Source organism: Mustelus asterias, chromosome 8 (assembly GCF_964213995.1).
Source record: "Mustelus asterias chromosome 8, sMusAst1.hap1.1, whole genome shotgun sequence".
NCBI lineage: Eukaryota > Metazoa > Chordata > Chondrichthyes > Carcharhiniformes > Triakidae > Mustelus > Mustelus asterias.
The window spans coordinates 8736507-8760561 of record NC_135808.1 but is presented as its reverse complement, the minus strand read 5'-3'; the positions used below and the strand labels follow the sequence as shown (position 1 = coordinate 8760561).

The 24055-nt window shown below is 47.8% G+C and overlaps 1 long non-coding RNA gene and 1 pseudogene across 2 annotated transcripts; one reads left to right on the top strand and one right to left on the bottom strand.

Annotated features, from left to right (window-relative positions):
• Window positions 1-7131: 7131 nt before the first annotated feature.
• On the bottom strand, window positions 7132-23220 carry LOC144496831 (zinc-binding protein A33-like; annotated as a pseudogene). Its single transcript, XR_013498442.1, has 6 exons — window positions 22795-23220; window positions 22620-22715; window positions 22293-22526; window positions 21729-21751; window positions 20479-20594; window positions 7132-7894 (listed from the first exon to the last, which is right to left on the bottom strand). The product of XR_013498442.1 is annotated as a zinc-binding protein A33-like (transcript).
• LOC144496835 (uncharacterized) lies at window positions 7863-20397 on the top strand. The gene is made up of 3 exons (XR_013498446.1): window positions 7863-8877; window positions 19446-19642; window positions 19739-20397. It is a non-coding gene; the product is annotated as an uncharacterized LOC144496835 (long non-coding RNA).
• Window positions 23221-24055: the final 835 nt, after the last annotated feature.

Genomic DNA, 24055 nt, shown 5'->3' with positions numbered 1-24055 from the left:
ACAGGATTTAACTGCGGACCTGAAAGAGGATGCGGGGATGCGGACCTGACAGAGTGGATGTGTGTAGTGCGGACTTGAAAGAGTGGATGTGGGCAGTGCGGACCTGAAGGAAAGGATGCGACGACAACGGATGAATGAACACCGCTCGACAATCACCAGGCAGGACCGTTCCCTTTCTGTTGGGGGAACACTTCAGCGGTCACGGGCATTCGGCGTCTGATCTTCGGGTAAGCGTTCTCCAAAGCGGCCTTCACAACACACGACAGCGCAGAGTCGCTGAGCAGAGGCTGATACAGTAAGAAGTCTCACAACATCAGGTTAAAGTCCAACAGGTTTATTTGGTAGCAAATACCATAAGCTTTTGGAGCGCTGCCCCTTCGTCAGATGGAGTGGATATCTGTTCTCCAACAGTGCACAGAGACACAGAAATCAAGTTACAGAATACTAATTAGAATGCAAATCTTTTTTTCTTAGGATACTCTCTCCCTGTCCATTTCAAGAAATTGCTGTATTTTGCGTGTTAATCACCTACTAAACTCACAACAGAAAGTTAGAGTTGCTACTTAATAATAGAAGTACCTTTCATTGAGGAGATTTATATTCCAGCAGTGGCCTTTATCAGGTACAACTCGGAAAAGGAATAAGTGAAAGTGTGACTTCTCTCTCGGAGACAGTAAGTTGTTGTCAACATCTCAAAATTAATACTTGTGATCTTGTTTGATCAGGAACATGGAGTGTTAACCAAATCATTCCTCAAGATCCCAAGTGTCCCATTACCCTAATCAGCAACTTGCACACAAACTCATCACGTGACATGTCAATGAGCAATGGAAAGTCAGCAGACAACTCACTCCATTCATTTGCCCATCTCGGGTGGCTATCTTGTTGGCCCCGCGTTATAAGCCGGAGATCTTGGGGGTCAAGGAGCCGGTGCCAGGCCGGTTGCTGCACTTGACGGTCCGTGAGGGGGGCGTGGTCATTCACTTGCTGAATGTCTACGCCCCGGGCGGCGGACCGCAGCAAGCGACTTTCTACGAGAAAGTGTCCGCTCACATCGACACCATCGCGGGGGGCGAATGCATTATCCTCGGGGGAGATTTCAACTGCATCCTTGAGGCACAGGACCGCACCGGCCCCTGGCTGCGCACTCCGGCGGTGGTGAAGTTGCGGGACCTGATCGGGTCCCACGACTTGGTGGACGTCTGGAGACATCTCCATCCTGGCTCCAGCGCCTTCCCTTTCGTGAGGCCTGGAGTCGGAGCGTCCAGGCTCGACCGCCTTTACATTTCGAAGGCGCACGTGCGTGTCCTCGGTCTCCATGCGGCAGGTGTCGAGCACGGACCACAACCTGGTGTGGGCGGACTTTGCGCCGTCTCGCATCCGGCGGGGGTCCGCGTACTGGCACTTTAACAACACGCTGCTGGAGGACGAGCGCTTCCTGGACTCGTTCCGTCGATTCTGGGCCGGCTGGAGAAGGAAGCGGGGAGGCTTCCCCTCCTTGAGGCTCTGGTGGGATGCGGGCAAGACTCACGTCCGTACCTTCTGTCAGGGGTACGCGAGGGGGTCGACAAAGAGGCGGAAATCCAGGCTCGAGGAGTTGGAGAAGGAGGTGCTCGACCTGGAGGCACGTCTCGGTCAGCCTGACGCGGACCCGGCCCTGCGTTCGGAGTACAGAGAGAAGAAGGGCGCGCTGCGGGACCTGCAGCTTGCCAGGTCTCGCGGCGCGTACGTGAGGTCGTGGCTCCAGTTCCAGGTGGACCTGGACCGCGGCTCCCCCTTCTTCTACTCGCTGGAAAGAGGGAGGGGTAACCGTCAGCAGCTCCTTACGCTGCTGGCCGATGACGGCTCCCCCGTCTCGGATCCGGAGGGCATCCGGGCCATTGCCCGGGAATATTACACCTCCCTCTTCTCTCCGGATCCGTCCAGCGAGGATGCCCGCAGACTTCTGTGGGAGGACCTGCCGCAGGTCAGCCCGGAGGGCGTCGGCAGGCTCGAGGCCCCTACCACCATGGCCGAGCTGACCGGCGCCCTAAATGGGCTCAGCCGGGGCAAGGCCCCTGGGCTGGACGGGCTGACAGTAGAGTTCTTCAGGGCGTTCTGGGACGTCCTGGGGAGGACTACGCGGGGGTCCTGGGGGAGAGCGTCGCTACCGGGGAGGTGCCCCTTTCGTGGCGCAGGGCCGTCATTGCCCTGCTGCCCAAGAAGGGGGATCTCCACCTGCTCAAGAACTGGCGCCCGGTCTCCCTCCTCAGCACGGATTATAAAATCTTTGCCAGGGCTATGGCTTCACGCCTTGGATCCGTGCTGGACCACTTGATCCACCCTGACCAGTCCTACACGGTCCCGGGCCGTTGTATACATGACAATCTCCACCTGGTCCGGGACCTAATACATCACACCCAGAGGGCTGGTCTGTCGGGCGCCTTCTTGTCATTAGATCAGGAGAAGGCTTTCGACAGGGTGGAGCACGAGTATTTACTCGGGACTCTGTGGGCATTCGGGTTCGGGACGCATTTTGTCGCCCGGATCCGATTACTGTACTCTGCCGCAGAGTGTCTGATTAAGGTTAACGGGTCCCTGACGGCGCCCCTTCGCTTCGGGAGAGGAGTACGGCAGGGCTGCCCCTTGTCCGGCCAACTGTATTCTGTATGCGTGGAGCCATTCCTGCGCCTCTTGCGGAGGAGGTTGTCAGGTTTGGTCCTGCGCGGACCGGACGTAGGGGTGGTCCTGTCAGCTTACGCCGACGACGTGCTCCTCATGTTCACGGACCCGGCTGACCTGCGGAGGATGCGAGAATGCCAGGCGGTGTACTCCGCCGCGTCCTCCGCCAGGATCAACTGGGCCAAGTGCTCTGGAATCCTTGTCGGTCCTTGGGAGACGGACCCCCTTCCGGAGGAGCTCAGGCCTTTCACCTGGAGCAGGACCAACCTCCTCTACTTGGGGGCCCATCTCTGCCCAGCCGAGGAATCCTGGCCGGCGAACTGGCGGGAGCTGGAGGCCAAAGTCTCCGCTGCCTGAGTCGCTGGACAGGACTGCTCCGAGTGCTGTCCTACGGGGCGCGAGTTTGCGTCATAAACCAGCTGGTCGCCTCCATGCTGTGGTACCGGCTGGTCCCTTTGACCCCTCCCCCTGGCTTTGGCACCGATATCCAGAGAACCCTCGTGCGGTTCTTCTGGGGCAATCGACTGCACTGGGTCCCTGCTGCGGTTCTGCATCTCCCGCGTGAGGAGGGCGGACAAGGTCTGGTGTGCCTCCGCACTCAGATAGCGACCTTCCGCCTCCAGGCCCTGCAGAGGTACCTTTACGTTGAGCCCCCTCCACAGTGGTGTGCCATGGCGACGTATTTCTTCCGCCAGTGGCACGGCCTCAATTATGACGTGCAGCTCCTGCATATCGAACTGGGGCGTGCTTCGACCGCCCTGCAGGAGTTGCCCGTCTTTTACCAGGACCTCCTCACTGTCTGGAACAAGGTCGCCTCGCGACGCAGCTCTCCCCCGTCAGGAGTAGCGGCTCTCGTGCGAGAGCCGCTGCTCAGGAATCCGCTCCTCCAGCCGTATAACTTCAGGTGGCTGGCGGAGAGGAGGGCTGTGGACGCCGGGCTGACCAGAATCGGGGACGTGCTCGATGGCGGAGGAGTGGGCTGGATGAGTCCCCGCGTGCTGGCTGAGCGCGCGGGGACGTCCGTCTGGCGCGCGGCCAAAGCCATCCTAGACCTTAGGACGGTCGTGCTCGGCCCCGAAACTGCACGCAAACTCGAGGCGGCGCAGGCGTGCGGTGGGATCCCGCCCGAGCGTTCCCCTGTTCGGGCGGAATTCCACATTGGCCCAAAGCCTCAGCCCCCTTCCCTGGGTGAGGTGCCCCACAGCCTGAGCCGCCTCGCGGAAATGCCCTCCGTGCCTTTTTCTACCGCGCGGAGGCGTTTCCTGTGCGGGCTGCTGCTGCACACCTTCCACTACTGCCTCCTCGCCTGTCGCCCGGATACACCTTGGCGGGCCTTGTTGCCGCCGGGCGGCGGAGGTCCCCGCTGGAGGTCCCTCTACGGAGGGATCTCCCCCAATTACGTCGGGGACCTGGGGTGGAGGGTGATGCATGCAGCAGTTCCGCACAACCGTAGGATTCACTGGTTCACGGGCTCCGAAGACTGCCCTTTCTGCGGCCTTGTGGAGTCCGTGGACCATGTCTATGTTGTGTGTCTTAGGCTGCACTCCCTTTATGTTTTCCTGAAGAACCTTTTGTTGATGTTTTGTCTGCACTTCAGTCCCACGCTCCTGATCTATGGACACCCGGTGCGGAGAGGGGAGGGTCGGGATGGCGACCTCCTCGTGAACCTGCTCCTGGGCCTGGCGAAACGCGCCATTTACCGGTCCAGGCTGCGGGCGATCGAGGGGGCCGTCCATCCTGACTGTCTTCCCCTCTACCGCGGCTACGTTCGCGGCCAGGTGTCCCTGGAGAGGGAGCATGCGGTGTCCACGGGCGAGGTTGACGCTTTCCGCGCCCGCTGGGCACCGCAGGGGTTGGGGTGCATTATTGACCCCAATAATCACATTTTAATTTGATGTTTTTAAGTTTCCTTTGTACTTTGATTTCTGTTCGGGCTGTTCCCCCTCCTTTTTGGGGAGCTGCCCCTTTTACTTTGTCCTGATTTAATCTGAGTTTGTTTACTTGGTTTGGTTAGACCTAAAAAGAGGGCAAAATCCAGCCACAGGGGATGACGCTCGACCCACTTCACGCCAAGAAGTTCACAGACTGACGTGGCTGTTCCTTGTGCCAGAGACTTGTGCTGTCAATCTTTGTCGTAAACAGTGCTTTCTGGAGTCTGATACAATCAGAAAGGCAGAAGAAATGAAGTATTTTAAAGGAAACAATCCAGTCAGCCAGTATCTGAGATCCAGTGAATACAGTTCCAGTTTACCCTGTTCAAAGGCAAAGCTTTTCATTGGCAGGGACAAGTCAGACTGACGTGGTGTCCATTGGAAGAGAGCTGGAATCATTTTGCTTCACATCTCGGTTGAGATTGGTACCATTCAGATGCTGATTTTCTGCATCGTGCTAAAATGAAAGAAGTGTATTTGTTAATTACAATGATCAAATATTCACAAATACTGGAGAGATACATGGACATGGAGATAGAACAAAGAACAAAGAAAATTACAGCACAGGAACAGGCCGTTCGGCCCTCCAAGCCTGCACCGACCATACTGCCCGACTTAGCTAAAATCCCCTACTCTTCCGGGGACCATATCTCTCTATTCCCATCCTATTCATGTGCTTGTCACGATGCCCCTTAAAAGTCACTACCGTATCCGCTTCCACTATCTTCCCCGGCAACGAGTTCTAGGCTACTACTCACTGTGCAAAAAATCTGCCTCGTACATCTCCTTTGAACCTTGCCCCTCGCACCTTAAACCTATGCCCCCCAGTAATTGACTCTTCCACCCTGGGAAAAAGCTTCTGACTATCCACTCTGTCCATGCCTCTCATAATCTTGTAGACTTCTGTCAAGTCTCCTCTCAATCTCCGTCGCTCCAGTGAGAACAAATCAAGTTTCTCCAACTCTCCTCATAGCGAATGCCGTCCATACCAGGCAACATCCTGGCAAATCTTTTCTGTACCCTCTCCAAAGCCTCCACATCCTTCTGGTAGTGTGGCGACCAGAATTGAACACTATATTCCAAGTGCGGCCGAACTAAGGTTCTATAAAGCTGCAACATGACTTGCCAATTTTTAAACTCAATGCCCTGGCCGATGAAGGCAAGCATGCCATATGCCTTCTTGACTACCTTCTCCGTCTGCGTTGCCACTTTCAGTGACCTGTGTACCTGTACACCCAGATCCCTTTGCCTATCAGTACTCTTAAGGGTTCTGCCATTTACTGTATATTTCCTATCTGTATTAGACCTTCCAAAATGCATTACCTCACATTTGTCCGGATTAAACTCCATCTGCCATCTCTCCACCCAAGTCTCCAACTGATCTATATCCTGCTGTATCCTCTGATGGTCCTCATTGCTATCCGCAAATCCACCAACCTTTGTGACGTCCGCAAACTTATTAATCAATCCAGTTACATTTTCCTCCAAATCATTGATATATATTACAAACAGCAAAGGTCCCAGCACTGATCCCTGAGGAACACCACTTGTCACAGCCCTCCATTCAGAAACGCACCCTTCCACTGCTACCCTCTGTCTTCTTTGACCAAGCAGTCTTGTATCCACCTTGCCAGTTCATCTCTGATCCCATGCGACTTCACCTTCTGCACCAGTCTGCCATGAGGGACCTTGTCAAAGGCCTTACTGAAGTCCATGCAGACATCCATTGTCTTACCCTCGTCAATCATCTTCATCACTTCTTCGAAAAACTCGATCAAGTTCATGAGACACGACCTCCCCTTCACAAAACCATGTTGCCTCTCGCTAATACGTCCACTTATTTCCAAGTGGGAAAAAATCCTTTCTCGAAGAATCCTCTCCAATAATTTCCCCACCACTGATGTAAGGCTCACCGGCCTGTAACTACCTGGATAGTATTGAAAGACAGACAGACAGATGCAGACAGAAGGATCGAGATATGGAGACACAGACAGAGAGACAGACAGACAGAGAGACACAGACAGAGAGTGAGAGAGTGACAGGGGTTCTGACCAATCCGTTCCCGGGGCCTGCGAACCCCGCCCCTTCACTCTGAATGACAGGCGCACTGACCAATCACCTTTCCGGATTCCCCGAAAATGGGCCTCCCGCACGTTCCTGACAGGCGCTTTGACCAATCGGCTTTCAGACTTCCCGGAAACCGGTTTTCTTCGCGACGAAGTTCAGACCAATCACATTCCAAGGATCTGGAATCCCGCCTCCTTCCCTCAGAGTGACAGGGGCCCCGGCCAATCGGCTTCTCCATTCACCGGAATCCCGCCTCCCTCAATCAGAGTGACAGGGGCTCCGGCCAATCGGCTTCTCCATTCACGGAATCCCGCCCCCTCACTCAGAGTGACAGGAACTCCGACCAATCGGCTTCTCCATTACCCGGAATCCCGCCTCCCTCACTCGGAGTGACAGGAGCTCTGGCCAATCGGCTTCTCCATTCCCGGAATCCCGCCCCCTCACTCAGTGACGACACAAACAACATGTTGAGTTTCTGCTTCTTGGATTTAATGATGAGCTGTGGAATCTTTGAGAAAAACTGTTTCTATTCCAGTGATTCTCAGATTGTTTTGTTTGAAGAATCATTTTACAAATGTAACCATGGAGCCCCCAATGTAAATTATAATTCTATATAATAACCACAATATGAACAGGTTCCATCAGTTTACAGCTGGCAGGAGGCAGGGAGACGGTGTGAAATTATGGGATGGATCTGTTAGTGACCTTTAACCCCGCAGATTGTCAGCGGCTCCGAGTTTTTCCCGATATTCGATCCCGGAAAGAAGATGGGAAAGATTCTCTCAGTGAAAGTGTGGGTGAAAGTGTGGAGATGGGACATGTTGTCCGCATTGTAAAATGACACCTGTCCACCCTCATAGTCCAGGAAAACCCCGATCTTCCGGGGATTCACACTCGGGGTGAGGGGGGTCCGTGAGGGGGAGGTGAGGGCAAAATAACCTCTTCCGGGGATCAGCTCCACAACCCAGAATCCGGACTCAGGGAGATTCCCCCTTTCCTGTTCACAGACTCTCGGGCCACTCCCAGAATCCACCCTGTCTCCCCCACCTCCACCTCCCAGTAATGTCTCCCTGATGTGAATCCCTCTGATCCCAGGACACATTCCCAGGAATCAAACCTCTCCGGGGTGTCAGGGAGCGGCTGCCGTTTGTCTCCGAGTCTCACACTGGTCCAGTCCTCAGACAGGATGAGCCGGGGATGCGCTGTGTTCGGATCCAGAGTCAGAGAGGCTGGAGCTGGGGGAAAGTTACAATAACACAGTCAGTGATTTAGAGAGAGGGGGTGGGGAGGGGAGAGAGTGTGAGGAGTGAGGAAGAGAGGAGAGAGGTTTGTGAGGGGGAGGGGAGAATGAGGGGTAGGGGAGAGTGGGAGCATGAATGGGATGGCAACATGGAGCCCCAGAGGGAGGGGAGAGGAGTGGGAATAGACCAGGAAGGAGAGGCAGGGAAGAGGGGAGAGAGTGAGTGACAGAGAGATAGGGAGGGGGAATGAGAAAATAGGTGGAGGGGTGCAGTTGGGAAGAGAGAAAACAGGCAGTAATGAGAGGGACTGGAGGGAGCAGGAGTGTAAAGAGGGAGAGAGAGAGTGGGATGAGGAAGAGGGCAAGTCAGAGTGGGACGTTTTGAGTGTGGGAGCAGGAGAGAGAACGGCAGAGCAGATGACAGGGATTGGGAGAGTGGGTGAGAAAGAAAGGGCAGAGTAGAGAGAGCATCTGGAAGGCAGGTAGTGTGGGAGGCTGTGAGATCAAGGTGAAGGGGTTCAGAACTCAGGGTGGCAGAGAGAGTGAGAGAGAGCATGAGTACAAAAGTGGGAGAGTGTGAGAAAAAGAAACGAGGATAGTTAATGAGAGCAGGAGTGTGGGAGGAAGAATAGGATGGTGTGAGAGAGAGTCAGAGAGAGGAGAGAATGTTGTGTGGGATCTTCTGTATGGTTTGCCCACATCAGCTTGGAATTCTGGGTCCAGCCTGGAGACTTAGCTGTATTCTCTGAAAGTACAATGTACAGAAGCTTTCTCATGGCTACAGAAACAAGTTGTTGGTGCAGCTGGAGACTGGGAGGTGACTGCACCGGAGTGATCCTAAAGGAAGTAGCTACACAGATAGTGGATTCATTGGTTGTAATTTTCCAAACATCCCTTCTGATTCTGAAGAAGTATCGGAGGATTGGAAAACTGCCAATGTGACACCGCTATACAAAGAGGGAAAGAGGCAAAAAGCAGGTAACTATTGGCCGATTGACCTAACATCTATTGTTGAAAAAATGTTGTTATCAATTAAGGAAGTAATAGGGGCACATTTATAAAATCATAATCTAATCAAGCTGAGTCAGCAGTGTGGATAGAAGGGAACCAGTAGATGTGTTGTATTTTGACTTCCAGAAGGCATTTGACAAGATACCTCACAGGAGGTTAAGTCATAAGATCGTTAAGTCAATGGTGTTGGAAGTGGTATATTGGCATGGATAGAGAATTGTCAAAGGGACAGGGAACAGCGATTGGGGTTAAGGGGTTCATTTTCAGGTTGGCAACATCTAACTAGTGGGGTTCCACAGGGATCAGTGCTGAAACCGCAACTGTTTATAATATATATGAATGACTTGGATGAAGGGAGCGAATGTTTGAACTTGATGAAGGAGCAATGCTCCGAAAGCTGGTGATACCAAATAAACCTGTTGGACTTTAACCTGGTGTTAGAACCATTGAAAATGACAGCTCAGAAACAGGCCTTTTGGCCCCTCTTGTCTGCGCCGAACCATTTTTTGCCTCGTCCCACTGACCTGCACTTGGACCATATCCCTCCACACCCCTCTCATCCATGAACCCGTCCAAGTTTTTCTTCAATGTTAAAAGCATTTACTACTTTATCCAGCAGCTCATTCCATACTCCTACCACTTTCTGCGTGAAGAAGCCCCCCTAATATTCCCTTGAAACTTTTCTCCTTTCACCCTTAACCCATGCCCTCTAGTTTTTTTCTCCCCTAGCCTCAGTGGAAAAAGCCTGCTTGCATTCACTCTAACTATACCCATCAAAATCTTATACACCTCTATCAAATCTCCCCTCATTCTTCTACGCTCCAGGGAATAAAGTCCCAACCTATTCAATCTCTTTCTGTAACTCAGCTTCTCAAGTCCCGGCAACATCCTTGTGAACCTTCTCTGCACTCTTTCAACCTTATTTACATCCTTCCTGTAACGAGGTGACCAAAACTGTACACAATACTCTAAATTCGGCCTCACCAATGCCTTATATAACCTTACCATAACACTCCAACTTTTATACTCGATACTCTGATTTATAATTTATAAATGTACCAAAGGCACTCTTTACGAACCTATCCACCTGTGACGTCACTTTGAGGGAATTCTGTACCTGTATTCCCAGATCCCTCTGTTCCACTGCACTCTTCAGAGTCCTACCTTTTACCCTGTAAGTTCTACTTTGGTTTGTCCTTCCAAAGTGCAATATCTCACACTTGTCTGTGTTAAATTCCATTTGCCATTTTTCAGCTCATTTTTTTAGTTGGTCCAAATCCCTCTGCAAGCTTGGAAAACCTTCCTCACTGTCCACTACACCTCCAATCTTTGTATCATCAGCAAATTTGCTGATCCAATTTACCACATTATCATCCAGATCATTGATATAGATGACAAACAACAATGGACCCAACACCGATCCCTGCGGCACACCACTAGTCACAGGCCTCCACTCAGAGAAGCAATCCTCCACAACCACTCTCTGGCTTCTTCAATTGAGCCAGTGTCTGATCTAATTTACTATGTATACCCAGCGACTGAACCTTCCTAACTAACCTCCCACAAGGGACCTTATCAAAGGCCTTGCTGAAATCCAGGTTGACAACATCCACCGCCTTCCTTTCATCCACTTTCCTGGTAACCTCCTCGAAAAACTCTAATAGATTGGTCAAACATGACCTACCATGCATAAAGCAATGGTGACTCTCCCTAATAAAGCCCTGTCTATCCAAATATTTGTAGATCCTATCCCTTATCACACCTTCCAATAACTTGCACACCACCGAAGTCAAACTTACTGGGCTCTAATTTCCCGGATTTCTTTTGGAACTTTTTTTAAACAACGGAACAACATGAGCCACCCTCCAATCACCCGGCACCTCCCCCGTGAATACTGACATTTTAAGTATGTCTGCCAGTGCCCCTGCAAGTTCATCACTCGCTTCCCTCAAGGTCCGTGGGAATACTCTGTCCAGTCCTGGGGATTTATCCACTCTGATTTGCCTCAAGACAGCAAGCACCTCCTCCCCTTTAATCTGTAAAGGTTCCATGACCTCCCTCCATGTTTGCCCGATTTCCGTAGACTCCATGCCCGTTTCCTCAGTGTTGTGAGATTTCTTACTGTGACTTGGACGAAGGAAGCAAATGTACTATAAACAAATTTGCAGATGACAAAAATAGGTGGAAAGGCAAGTTGCAAGAGGGAAACAGTTTGCAGAGAGATCTTGATAGGTTAAGTAAGTGAGCAAAAAGTTGGCAAATGGAGCAGAGTGTGGGAAAATGTGAAGTTGTTGAATTTGGAAGGGAGAACAAATGAACAGAGTATTATTTAAATGGAGAAAAATGGAAGAAATTTGCAACACAAAGTGACTTGCGGGTTCTTGTGCACGAAACACAGAAAGCTAGCACACAGCGGCAGCAAGAAATCAGGAAGGCTGATGGAATGTTGGGCCTAATTTCAAGGGGGATGGAGTATAAGAGTAGGGACATCTTGCCGCTACTGTACAAGGTACTAGTGAGACCATATCTGGAGCACTGTGAGCAGTTTTGGTTCCCCTTATTTAAGGAAAGTTATTATTCCACTGGAGGCAGTTCAGAGAAAGCTCACTAGGATGATCCCCGGCACGGAGGGATTATCATGAGGAAAGTTGAAACAATTTGGGACTCTACTCATTGGAATTTAGAAGAATGAGATGTAATCTCAATGAAGCATAGAGGATTATTAAGGGGCTTGACAGGGTAAATGCTGAGAGGATGTTCCCCCTCATGGGAGAGTCTAGGACCAAGGGCATAGTCTCAGAAAAAGAGGCATTAGCTTCAGACTAAGATGAAGAGGAATTTCTTTTCTCAGAGGGTAATGAATATCTGAATTCTTAACTGCAGAGAGTTGTAGATTCTGAGTCGAACAACATGTTCAAGGCTGAGATAGACAGATTATTAATCAGAGAAGGAAGCAACGGTTATGGCGTTAAGGTGGGAAAGTGGAGTTGAGGGTGTGAGTCTTTGGAACACCTTGCCACAGAGAGCTGTGGGGACAGAGTCCTTGTGTATATATAAGGCTGAGATAGATGGATTCTTGATCAGGAATCGAAACAAGGGCTTTGGGGAAAGGGCAGGAAAGTGGACGTGAGGAATGTTGGCTCAGCCAGGATCGTATTGAATGGCAGAGCAGGCTTGAGGGGCTGAATGGCCTACTCCTGTTCCTATTTCTAGTGGTCTCATGGAGACGGCGACTGTGTGAGAGTAGCAAATTAAATTCACATGGTAAGTTCTGGTAACACCTTTTCATTTTTAACTATAGATTAAGAATCAAAATAGGATGTGATACCAACCTTCAATAAGGTATACTGGCTTGTATAACTGGCTTGTAACTTGTAGAACCAACAAGGGAACAAGCCATCTTGGACTGGGTGTTGTGCAGTGAGAAAGGATTAGTTGGCAATCTAGTTGTGAGAGAACCCTTGGGGACGAGTGACCATAATATGGCAGAAATCTTTGTCAAGGTGGATAGTGATGGAGTTGATTCTGAGACCAGGGTTCTGAATCTCAATAAAGGTGTCCATGATGGTATGAGGGATGAATTGGCTATGATGGACTGGGGAACATTACTGAAAGGAACGACAGTGGACAGGCAATGGCAGGCATTTAAAGAACAAATAGCTGAACTCCAGAAGTTGTTTATTCCTGTTTGGTGCAAGACATGGTAAGGGAATTGTGCCCAAACCATGGCTTACAAGGAAAATTAGAGATATATCAGACGCAAGGAAGATGCATACAAATTGACAAGAAAAAGCAATAGGCCTGAGGATTGGGAGCAGTTTAAAATTCAGCAAAGGAGGACCAAGGGATTGATTCAGAAGGGTAAAATAGAGTAGGGGAGTAAACTAACGGGGAATATAAAAACTGACTGTAAAAGTTTCTATAGGTATGTGAAGAGAAAAAGATTCACAAAAATGAATGTAGGCCCAGCTGTGAGGAGGATGCAGAAATGCTTCAGCGTGATTTGGACAGGCTGAGTGTGTGGGCATATGCATGGTAGATGCAGTATAATGTGGATAAATGTGCACTTATCCATAGAATAATCGAAACCCTACAATGCAGAAAGATGCCATTTGGCCCATCGAGTCTGCACCGACCACAATCCCACCCAGGCCCGACACCCATATCCCGACATATTTACCCGCTAACCCCTCAAACCTACGCATCTCAGGACACCGAGAGGCAATTTTCGCATGGCCAATCAACCTAACCCGCACATCTTTGGACTGTGGGAGGAAACCGGAGCACCCGGAGAAAACCCACGCAGACACGAGGAGAATGTGCAAACTCCACACAGACAGTCACCCAAGCCGGGAATCGAACCCAGGTCCCTGGAGCTGTGAAGCAGCAGTGTTAATCACTGTGCTACCGTGCCATCCACTTTGGTAGCAATAATAGGAAGACAGATTATTACTTGAGTGAGTGTAAATTGAGAGAGGCGGATACTCAGTGAGAACTTGGTCTCCTCGTACATTAGTTGCTGAATGTAAGCGTGCAGGTACAGCAGGCAGTAAAGAAGCCAAATGTAACTGGTTTGATTAGTGAGTTTGCGGACGACACAAAGGTTGGTGGATTTGCAGATAGTGGTGAGGACCATCAGAGGATACAGCAGGCTATAGATCGGTTGGAGACTTGGGTGGAGAGATGGCAGATGAAGTTTAATCCAGACAAATATGAGGTAATGCATTTTGGAAGGTCTAATACAGATAGGAAATATACAGTAAATGGCAGAACCCTTAAGAGTATTGATAGGCAGAGGGATCTGGGTGTACAGATACACAGGTCGCTCAAAGTGGCAACGCAGGTGGAGAAGGTAGTCAAGAAGGCATACAGCATGCTTGCCTTCATCGGCCGGGGCACTGAGTTAAAAAAATTGGCAAGTCATGTTGCAGCTTTATTGAACCTTAGTAAGGCCGCACTTGGAATATAGTGTTCAATTCTGGTTGCCACACTACCAGAAGGATGTGGAGAGGGTACAGAAAAGATTTGCCAGGATGTTGCCTGGTATGGAGGGCATTTGATATGACGAGAGGTTGGAGAAACTTGGTTTGTTCTCACTGGAACGACGGAGGTTGAGGGGCGAACTGATAGATTATGAGGGGCATAGACAGAGTGGATAGTCAGAAGCTTTTTCCCAGGGTGGAAGAGTCAATTACGAGGGGGCATAAGTTGAAGGTGCGAGCGACAAGGTTTATAGGAGACGAACGAGGCAAGATTTTGTACACAGAGGGTGATAGGTGCCTGGAACTCTCTGCCGGGAGAGGTGGAAGGAGATACGATAGTGGCTTTTAAGGGGCGTCTTGACAAATACATGAATAGGGTGGGAATGGAGGGATATGGTCCCCGGATGGGTAGGGGGTTTTAGTTCAGTCGGGCAGCATGGTCGATGCAGGCTTGGAGGGCCGATGGGCCTGTTCCTGTTATTTTCTTTGTTCTTTGATATGTTGACCTTCATCGCAAGAGGATTTGAGTATCGGAATGGGGATGTTTTGCCGCAATTGTTTCGGGCATTGGTGAGGCCACACCTGGAATATTGTGTGCAGTTTTGGTGTCCTTATCTGAGGAAGGATGTCCTTGCTATAGAGGGAGTACAGCGAAGGTTTACCAGGCTGATTCCTGCGATGACAGGCCTGTCATATGAGGAGAGACTAAGTCGGTTAGGATTATATTCACTGGAGTTTAGAAGGGTGAGAGGGGATCTCATAGAAACTTATAAAATTCAAACAGGGTTAGACAGGGTAGATTCATAAAGAATGTTCCCAATTGTGGAGGAGTCCGGAACGAGGGGTCATAGTTTGAGGATAAGGGGTAAACCTATTAGAACTGAGGTGAGGAGAAATGTCTTCACTCAAAGGGTGGTGAATCTGTGGAATTCACTCCCACTGAATGTAGTTGAGGTCACAATGTTGTGTGATTTCAAAAAGAAATAAGATATAGCTCTTGGGGCTAATGGATCAAGGGATATGGGAAGAAGGGGGGAGATCAGGATATTGAATTTGATGGTCAGCCATGATCAAAATAAAAAGCAGAGCATGTTCGAAGGGCCAAATGGCCTACACCTGCTTCAAGTTTCTATGTTAACTGGAGAACTATCTGGAGTGGCAGTTATCTGTCAATCACCTGAAAGCAGTTGGTTCGTGAGTGTTAATCAGTGAAGCAGGAAGTAAAATGAGCAAGCGACTCATCAGAGGGTCTATAAATAAGACACACCTTTCAAAATGCATGGCCAGTAACAGGTGCATGAGACAGGTGACTGCGCTGCACTGGGATGGAGACTGAGTGAGCAGCGAATTAGGTTCATGCGGGAATGAAATGCACAGGGGAAAGAAATGTGGTGATCATTGGAATTATTATAAGTTAATTAAATGAGTAATTTAATTACATTTAACCAGATAACATGAGGAACAATGCAAGACAGGTGTTATGTTGCAGCTGAGGAATGTGTGATTTTGGATGTCCAGGTGTTCCATGACAAACACATCTGCAGCAAGTGTCAGCAGCTGGAGGACTTCCAGATCAGAATTAGTGAGTTAGAGGCTGAACTGCAGACACTGCAAAATGTAAGGGAATGGGAGAAATATTTGGTCAATTTGTTCCGGAATATGGTCACACCTCTTCTCCAACCTCTCATCATATCGAATGCTCTCCATATCAGGCAACATCCTGGCAAATATTTTCTATGTTGGTCAGCAGTGAGTGACAGGAGGATGTGACCGAGAGTGAGACAGGTAAAGGGACTGAGCAGAGATTAATGGAGGAGCCTCAGACTTTGCAGTTGTTGAAAAGGTTTGAGGTGCTTATGATCTGTGTGGATGAAAGCAAAGGCTGCAAAGTGAATGAGCAGTCTAACCATGGCACCATGATACAGGAAGCCTATCAAGTGGAGGATAGCAAACAGGAATGTGGTGGCAGTACGGGACACTATAGTGCAGGGCACAGACATTGTTCTCTGCAGCAAAAGCGAGAGCCCAGACAGCTGTGTTGCTTGACCAGTACCAGAGCATGAGCTCAGAGCTGAAGAGGAATTTTCATTGTATGTGGGAGGATCCAGTTGGCATGGTCCGTGTAGGTACCAAAGACATAGACAGGACAAGCAAAGAAAATTGTGCTGGTCCACTCCACTAATGTTCAATCAGGGTGATATTGTGGGCTGGGTGGGGACACTGAGGTTGGAGGGAAGTGGTCACGGAAGCAGGGATATTTGGGATGTCTGTAAAGGGCAAAGTCAACATGAGAGGCTCGGTAACAATTAAGAAGCAGAACCTCAAAGTTAATAATCTCTGGATCATTACCTGAGCTACATGTAAACTGGCAGAGGGAAAATGAGATGACAAAGATGAATGCTCAAAGGCTGCTGTGAGAGAAATGGGCTCTGGATCATGGGCATTGGCACCAGTATTGGAGATAGTGGGGTTGTTTTGATTTGATTTATTATTGTCACATTTATACTGTGAAAAATATTGTGTCTTGCAGGCTATACAGATGAAACGTACTGTTCATAGAGTACATATTTGAGAAGGAAAGGATAGGATGCAGAATATAGTGTTCCAGTTACAGACAGGGTGAAGAGAAAGCTCAGCTTAATAAATGAAAGCACCAATCAAAAGTCTGATGGCAGCAGGGAAGAAGCTGTTCTTGAGTTGGTTGGGACGTGACCTCAGACTTTTGTATCTTTTTCCCAATGGAAGAAGGTGGAAGAGAGTATGTGCGGGGTGCACGGGGTCCTTAATTATGCTGGCTGCTTTTCCTGAGGCAGCGGGAAGTGTAGACAGAGTCAATGGATGGGGGGCTGGTTTGTGTGATGGATCAGGCTACATTCACAACCCTTTGCAGTTTCTTGCAGTCTTGGTCAGACCAGGAGCCATACCAAGCTGTGATACAACCAGAAAGAATGCTTTCTATGGTGCATCTGTAAAGGTTGACAGAGGCATAGTGGTCATGCTGAATTTCCTAAGCCTCCTGCGAAAGTAGAGGCACTGGTGGACTTTCTGAACTATAGCACTGGCATGGAGGGACCAGGACAGGTTGTTGGTGATCTGAACACCCTGAAACCTGAAGCTCTTGTCTATTTCCACTTCCTCACTGTTTTTGTGGACAGGGGCATGTCCTCTAATACGTTTCCTGAAGTCAATGACTCTCGTTCATTTCACTGACATTGAGGGAGATTGTTGTCACACCATTTTACCAGATTCTCTATCTCTTTCCTGTAGCCCCTCTCATCGTTGTTTGAGATTTGACCCACTATGGGTAGTGTCATCAGCAAACTTGAATATCGAGCTGGAGTGGAATTTGGCCACGTGTTCATAGGTGTATAAGGAGCATCGTAGGGAACTGAGAACACAGCCTTGTGGAGCACTGGAGTTGAGGATGATCATTGAGGAGATGTCGTTACCTATCCTTACTGATTGTGGTCTGTACAAAAGGAAGTCTAGGATCCAGTCGCAGAGGGAGGAAACAAGCCATAGGCCACAGAGTTTGGAGATGAGTTTTATAGGAATAATGGTGTTGAAGGCTGAGCTGTAGTCAATAAATAGGAGTCTGACATAGGCGTCTTTGTTATCTAGGTGATCCAGGTTTGAGTGCAGGGCCAGGGAGATGGTGTCTGCTGTGGACTTTCTGCGGTGATAGGCGAACTGTCGTGGATCAAGGCAATCTGGGAGGCTGGAATTGATTCATGCTATGACTAACCTTTCAAAGCATTTCATAATGATGGATGTTAGAGCCACCGGATGGTAGTCAAGTTAGTTTATTTATTAGTCACAAGTAAGGCTTGCATTAACACTGCAATGAAGTTACTGTGAAGTTCCCGAGTTGCCACATTGTGGCACCTGTTCAGGTCAATGCACCTAACCAGCACGCCTTTCAGAATGTGGGAGGAAACCAGAGCACCTGGAGGAAACCCACACTAACACGGAGAACGTGCAAACTCCACACAGACAGTGACCCAAGCCGGGAATCAAACCCAGGTCCCTGGTGCTGTGAAGCAGCAGTGCTAACTTGCCGCCCCCCCCCCCCCCCCCCACCCATGCTGCCTGATTGTTGGGATGGTCTACACCTGAACTGCTGGAATGAGTGTTCTAGCAAATTGCATAACTGGGGAAGTACAGAGGGCTTTAAACTAAACTCGGAGGGTGAAGAATCCACCTTGCGTTTGTGTGGCAAATCCAGGGATAGATTCAAGGCAAGAAACCATCATAATAATATGGGAAATGACAATCATAGAATAGCAGGAATGGACAAAGAGATAAAACCTGAGAATACACCAATAATAAAGAAGAGATAGTACAAAGATAATAAAACGATAAAAGTAAAGTCTCTGTATCTGAATGCACACAACATTCATAACAAAGTAAACACATTGATAACACACATTGAAGTAAATGAATATGATCTGATAACTTTACAGAGACATTGGTGCAGGAGGAAAGGATAACATTTCATGACATTCAAGAAGGATAGAAAGCTCAGCAAAGGTGGAGGGGTAGCACTGTTTATCAAGGACCTCATTGGTGCAATAGCTGGAGATGACCTTGGTTCAGGAGATCCAGATATAAAATTGGTTTGGAGATGACGAAGAGGAGGGGAAAGAAGTCAATAGTGGGAGTGGCCTACAATCCTCGCAACAGTCGCCACAATGTGGGTCACAGATAAACAGACAGTAATAATCATGGGTGGTTTTAATCTCAATATAAACTGGAAAAATCAGGCTGTAGTTCCCTGGATGGGGAGTTCACAGAGTTTTTTCAAGAAAGTTTCTCATAGCAGAACGTTCTGGAACTAACCAGGGAGTAGGTTATATTCGACTTGGCTTTGTGTAATGTAACAGGAATAATGAGTGAATTCAGAGTGAAGGCCGCACGAGGTAGCAGCAACTACAATATGATTGAATTTGAAATCCAGTTTGAAAGAGAAAAGAGAGGGTCTGAGTTCGGTATTTTAAACTTAAATAGGAGCAACTATCTGGTCATGAAAGCTAAGCTAGTTGTAGTGAACTGGGTCCCCAGGCTTGGGGATATATCGATAGCAAAGCAATGGCAGATATTTAAGATGATATTGCAGAATATTCAGAACAAATATATTCCTACTGTAAAGAAAATCCCCAATGGGAGGACCCATGATCTGTGGTTCACTAAAGAAGTTAAGGAAAGACTCAAATTCATGGAAAAAGCATAGAACTGAGCAAAGATGAATGGCAGGTCAGATGACTGATCAGAATGTAAAGAATGGCAGAGATCAAACCCCCACAATAATGTAGCAGCAGCAAAATAGCTATCCAGTGTTCCCACACTAAACATAAGGAGAAGTCACATTCTCTGTACAAACTGGAGACATTTGATATAACTGGAGACTCAGTACAATCTTGATCTTCCATTGGATGGTGATGTCCCACCCAGAGGAACAATCTATACAATGGTCTTAAAGGGACCACTGGAATCCCCATTGGAAATGATGTAAGGAGTTTATTTGCTCTGTTTCCTGCTTAATATTTATACCAGAAACGACATCATCAAAACAGAAAACTTCATCATCATCACAATGCTGTTCCTGTGATCTTGTTGTCTGGAAATTGGTTTTCTCATTTTCTACACTCAAACAGTGACTGTTCTTCAAAATGATTCCACTGGTTCTGAAGTGTTTAGGTTCACACTGCAGGAATGAAGGGTGCTTTTGATGATTTCTCTGTGACCAGGAGGTGAGTTATTGTTCTTACTGCTGCTTGCTGCTCCTTTCTCTCTCTCACTCCCGCTGTATATTCATGAGGATTTATTGTCCTCTGTTCCCTCCTCAGGAACGACAGAACATTTCCCCACACTGCAAACCAGTGGGATACTGGACAATGATATTGTTCTGAAGATCAGCCCTCAGAATGGATTGGGCCTCTGATCAAATTCACAGAGTGAGCAGTAGGTTCACTGGCTCACTACCTCAATGGAGTCACTCAAAAACTCGACCTCAATCCAAACTGCCTTGTCACCCTCCCTATTCTAGATTTAAAGCTATACCTACTTTGATCTAGACTCTGTGACTGTGTTAAACCTGTGGATGTTTATAACCTCCCTTTTATTCCGAACCTTGAACATTTCAATAAGATCACCACATTCCCTCCCTTATCCAGTGCAGACTCGCAGTTTCTGCGTTCCCTGTTCTTGGTTAAGATGTCCAATTCCACCAAACAAATTATCTGTTGTTTAACACTTGCTCTCTAATGTCCGTGTGTCTTCCTGATAAACAATGATGAAAAAATGTTTCCCAGAATGACAGACGAGACCAGTCCAGTCTCCTGGAGCAATTCCATTTCACATCCTGAGATTGGTGCTCTATTCCTCTGGTTATACAGATCCCTTCACTGCTTTGACACACAGTGCTGATGGCTTCAGACACTTACCCAGAGGAACCCACAGAAAGAGAAATATGAGAATGGGGAGACTCCAGGTATTAACAACTGGAAATGTGAGTATTTAATTTGGAGCCCATTCAATATATTTACAACTGGATTTATAATCAGGAAAATTTATATGAGATATTTACCGGGGTTAATGAAGTTTATCATTTCTCTCCATGCTCTGTACTGCAAAAGGTCTTTGTACTTTCCGATAGACAGGGTGACAGCAGATACTGAGAGTGTGCGATCCCCATCACTAATCCTGTAAATGGTAAAAATGATGCTTTGAATTTGTCTTTGTTAGAAGATTTTAGAACCTATTTAAATGGTCAAGTTTTCACATTTTTGATGACTAAGAAAATGTGCAAAGTGAAATGTTAATCTTGTTTCTCGAACTGAGAAAGAAATAACTTTTAAATTCAAGGGCAGAGAATGGAAACAGCCATGTCTTGAAAAAGATTCAAAACCTGATAACAGACATCACACACTGCAGGAAGTGATTAACATTTAGCCTGTCCACTTGCTGTATTATAAACAAAGTTTGTAGAACAAAGACAAAGGCTGAAAACATCCCAAAGCTGAATCTCCAATTCTGCAATCCCTGGGCCCACAACTCTCCCAGAATCCTGCTCTCCTCGACTTCCGGCACCTTGGACATCTCCACATCATTTCGTCACTCCCCCACTGGGGGAGCTGACAGCTGGACCTTCAGCTGCCGAGGTCCTGAGCTCTGGAATTCTCACCCTTATCCTCTCTATCTTTCTATTTCTCTTTCTTCCTTTTAAGACGCTCTCTGAAATCCACCTCCGTCAACCAGATTAATATTTCCTTATTTGGCTGTGTGTCAATTTACTTTTGTAACGCTCCTGTGAAACTCCTGAGGATAAAGGTTCTGTACAAATACAAGTCTTTACTGTTGTGGTTGTTAACGACACAGAGCCAGTTTGTATTTAGTATCAACTTAGAATCCGTTCCCCCCTTTAACGTGAGACTTTCTCGGGTTGGTCAGGCTCCATACAGGGATGTGGGTGACTCACACCTTGGAAACATGGACCATGCGGTTCTCTCAGGGTCAGTGGGAAGGTCACAGACACTAACAGCCAACATCGGGCAAGTGATCACTTCCGGCCTGGGAACCAGATTGTATTAATTACACTTCCCGGTTATTTATTACAATATCGGAGAACAGTGATGTAAAATCACTGGAATAAAGTGAGTTCTCATAAAGCTCTCGTCAGTGTGTATACGCGGAGCTTATCATTTCCTGCAGTGTGTGATGTCTTGGTAACAATGACCAACATTTAAAGTTGTGACAACAACCAATAAATAAACCATAATAACACTATACCGAGTTATTTTACCATCCAGCAGAGTTTCAGTAAAGAACATGTCCTACCTTCTCTTCCGACAAGCTTCCTCCTGAAAGAAATGAATCAGGAACAGTGAGGGTGACAGTAACAGATCTCAGGAGCAGTTAGACAGGCTGGTGAAATGAGCAGACTCAGAGCAGATGAGATTTCACACGGAAATGTAAAGTGATGCACTTTGGAAGGAAGATTGTGGAGAGTCAAATAAACTGGAATTGAACATCAGTCCCGCTCACAGACACAGTGACTCTCACACACCGGACCAGACGCACCCACACACTCACAACATGGAACTGGATTACGATGGGAGTTCCAGGAGTAAATTAAACTCGGGAAACACGGAAATAATCACAAAGCAAGTGTGAAGGTCAAGAAAACTCATTCTCAGGAGATTACAGGTATTCCCAGGAATCTGCACAGTGTGGGAGCCGTTAGATCCGAGACGACAGGAAAACGGTTCGGGAAGGGACACAAAATTCTGTTCAATTCGGTTAGTATTTTTCAGTAAATTCTATATTAATTTCACAGTTACCATCAGTTATTTAGTGACTGTGTGAAGTTTCCCTGAACTGAGCCGCAATATATTCCCTCACCTTCAGAAATATCAGCTCGTCTTTTCGCTCCATCTGTTTCTGCAACTTTGAGAGTTTCTCCTCAATAGAATTTAAATTCTCCTGAATCTCTCGAAGGTTTTTCTCCATTGATTCTAGAATCCTCTCCTCTTCTTCCCTGAGATCTCTGAGGAAACGCTGCTCTTTCTCAGTGAGAATCTGGCGCATTTTAGTGAACTCGGATGTGATGTGGGTCTGCAGACTGCTCGACTGTTCCTACCCAATGAAATGTGAAACATAATTAATGTCCCGCGATAAAGGGAACAAAACTAACCGAGATCCCAGAAAATCAGCGCAGGGAGACCTTACCCTAACTTCAGAAATCTTCCGTTTCTGTTTCTGTTCCGTTTTTCGAACCGCCGATTTCTTCTTTGTGAGAGAATCAAAGGAAGATTTCAGCTGGTCCTGGGATTGGGAGAGAAAATCACAGAATGAAAGTGCAGGATGTTGAAAATGTGATAAAACTATCAGGTAAATCTTTTACCTTGTAGATTTCAACAGCTTCTTTAATGGGCATGAAATTATGAGATTTGTGTTCCCGCGAAACCACACAAGTGTAACAGATCAATTTCTGGTCAGTTTCACAAAACAGCTTCAGTTCTTCCTGATGTTCCTCACAGTGAAGTTTACTTTCCTTCTCTTTCGGATTCAGCTTTATTTGTCGAGTTTTCTCGGCCAGATTCGCTAAGGCCCGATTTATCCTGAGGTTTCTTTCCGGAAACTCCTCTCGACATTCCGGACAGGAATTTATCTCCTTCTTTTCCCAACACTGGGTGATACAGGAGCGGCAGAAGTTGTGTCCACAATCCAGTGTTACCGGATCTGTGAAGAAATCGAGACAAATGGGACAAATTGTCTCCTCGGTCAAACTCTGGACCAGCTGCCTGGAAGCCATGTTCACACTCAGCACTTCCTGATTCAAACCGCTTTCAGTTTCGGTGTTTCTGCCGCACATCCTCAGTTCAGCTATTTGCCGATGAAGTTCACTGCAATAGTCAGGGAATTATTATTACCGAGTGGGCCATGTCCCCGCCACTTTCACACTGGAGATAAAAACTGGTGCGGTCTAAAGGATAACGGAGGGAAATCATTGAACTCTGTCGGGGGCGGGTTGGGCTCCTGGGGTTGTTGACAATGGAAAGAGAGAGAAAGAGCCGGAGAGATAGAATGGGGAAAAGAGGTGGAGATGGGCGGGATCGAGATTCCATTGAATTTTTCTCCAGCCTGAACCCACTGCCGATTAAAACCACTCTGGTGAAACTCGGTGTGAGATCCAGATCCAGAAACTGAATTGTGTTCATCACTGCAGCCGCTCACATTAAAACATCAAGGACTATAAATGTCAAGGAGACATTTTACACAGCAGGTATCGGGAAGATATTTAGAGGGTTCGATCTGTGAAGTTTGGTTTATTTTCGAGAAAGAAAAACTTGCGATTTTACAAATGTTTATGAATCCCTCCCTGACACAGAGAAACATCAACTGATGACGGAGCAAAAGCAGAAAATGCTGGAAAATCTCAGCAGGTCTGACAGCATCCGTGGAGAGAGAACAGAGCTCACGTTTCGAGTCTGGATGTGTCTTCGTCAGATTCCAGCATCCGCAGTAATTTGGTTTTAACTGATGAGGGAACATTTGAAGTGGAATCTCTCCTCCAATATTCGGCGGAGTTTCTTCCCACACAGAGTGGGGAGAATGTGGAACTCGCTGTCACATGGAGTGGTTGAGGTACAGTTGAAACATTG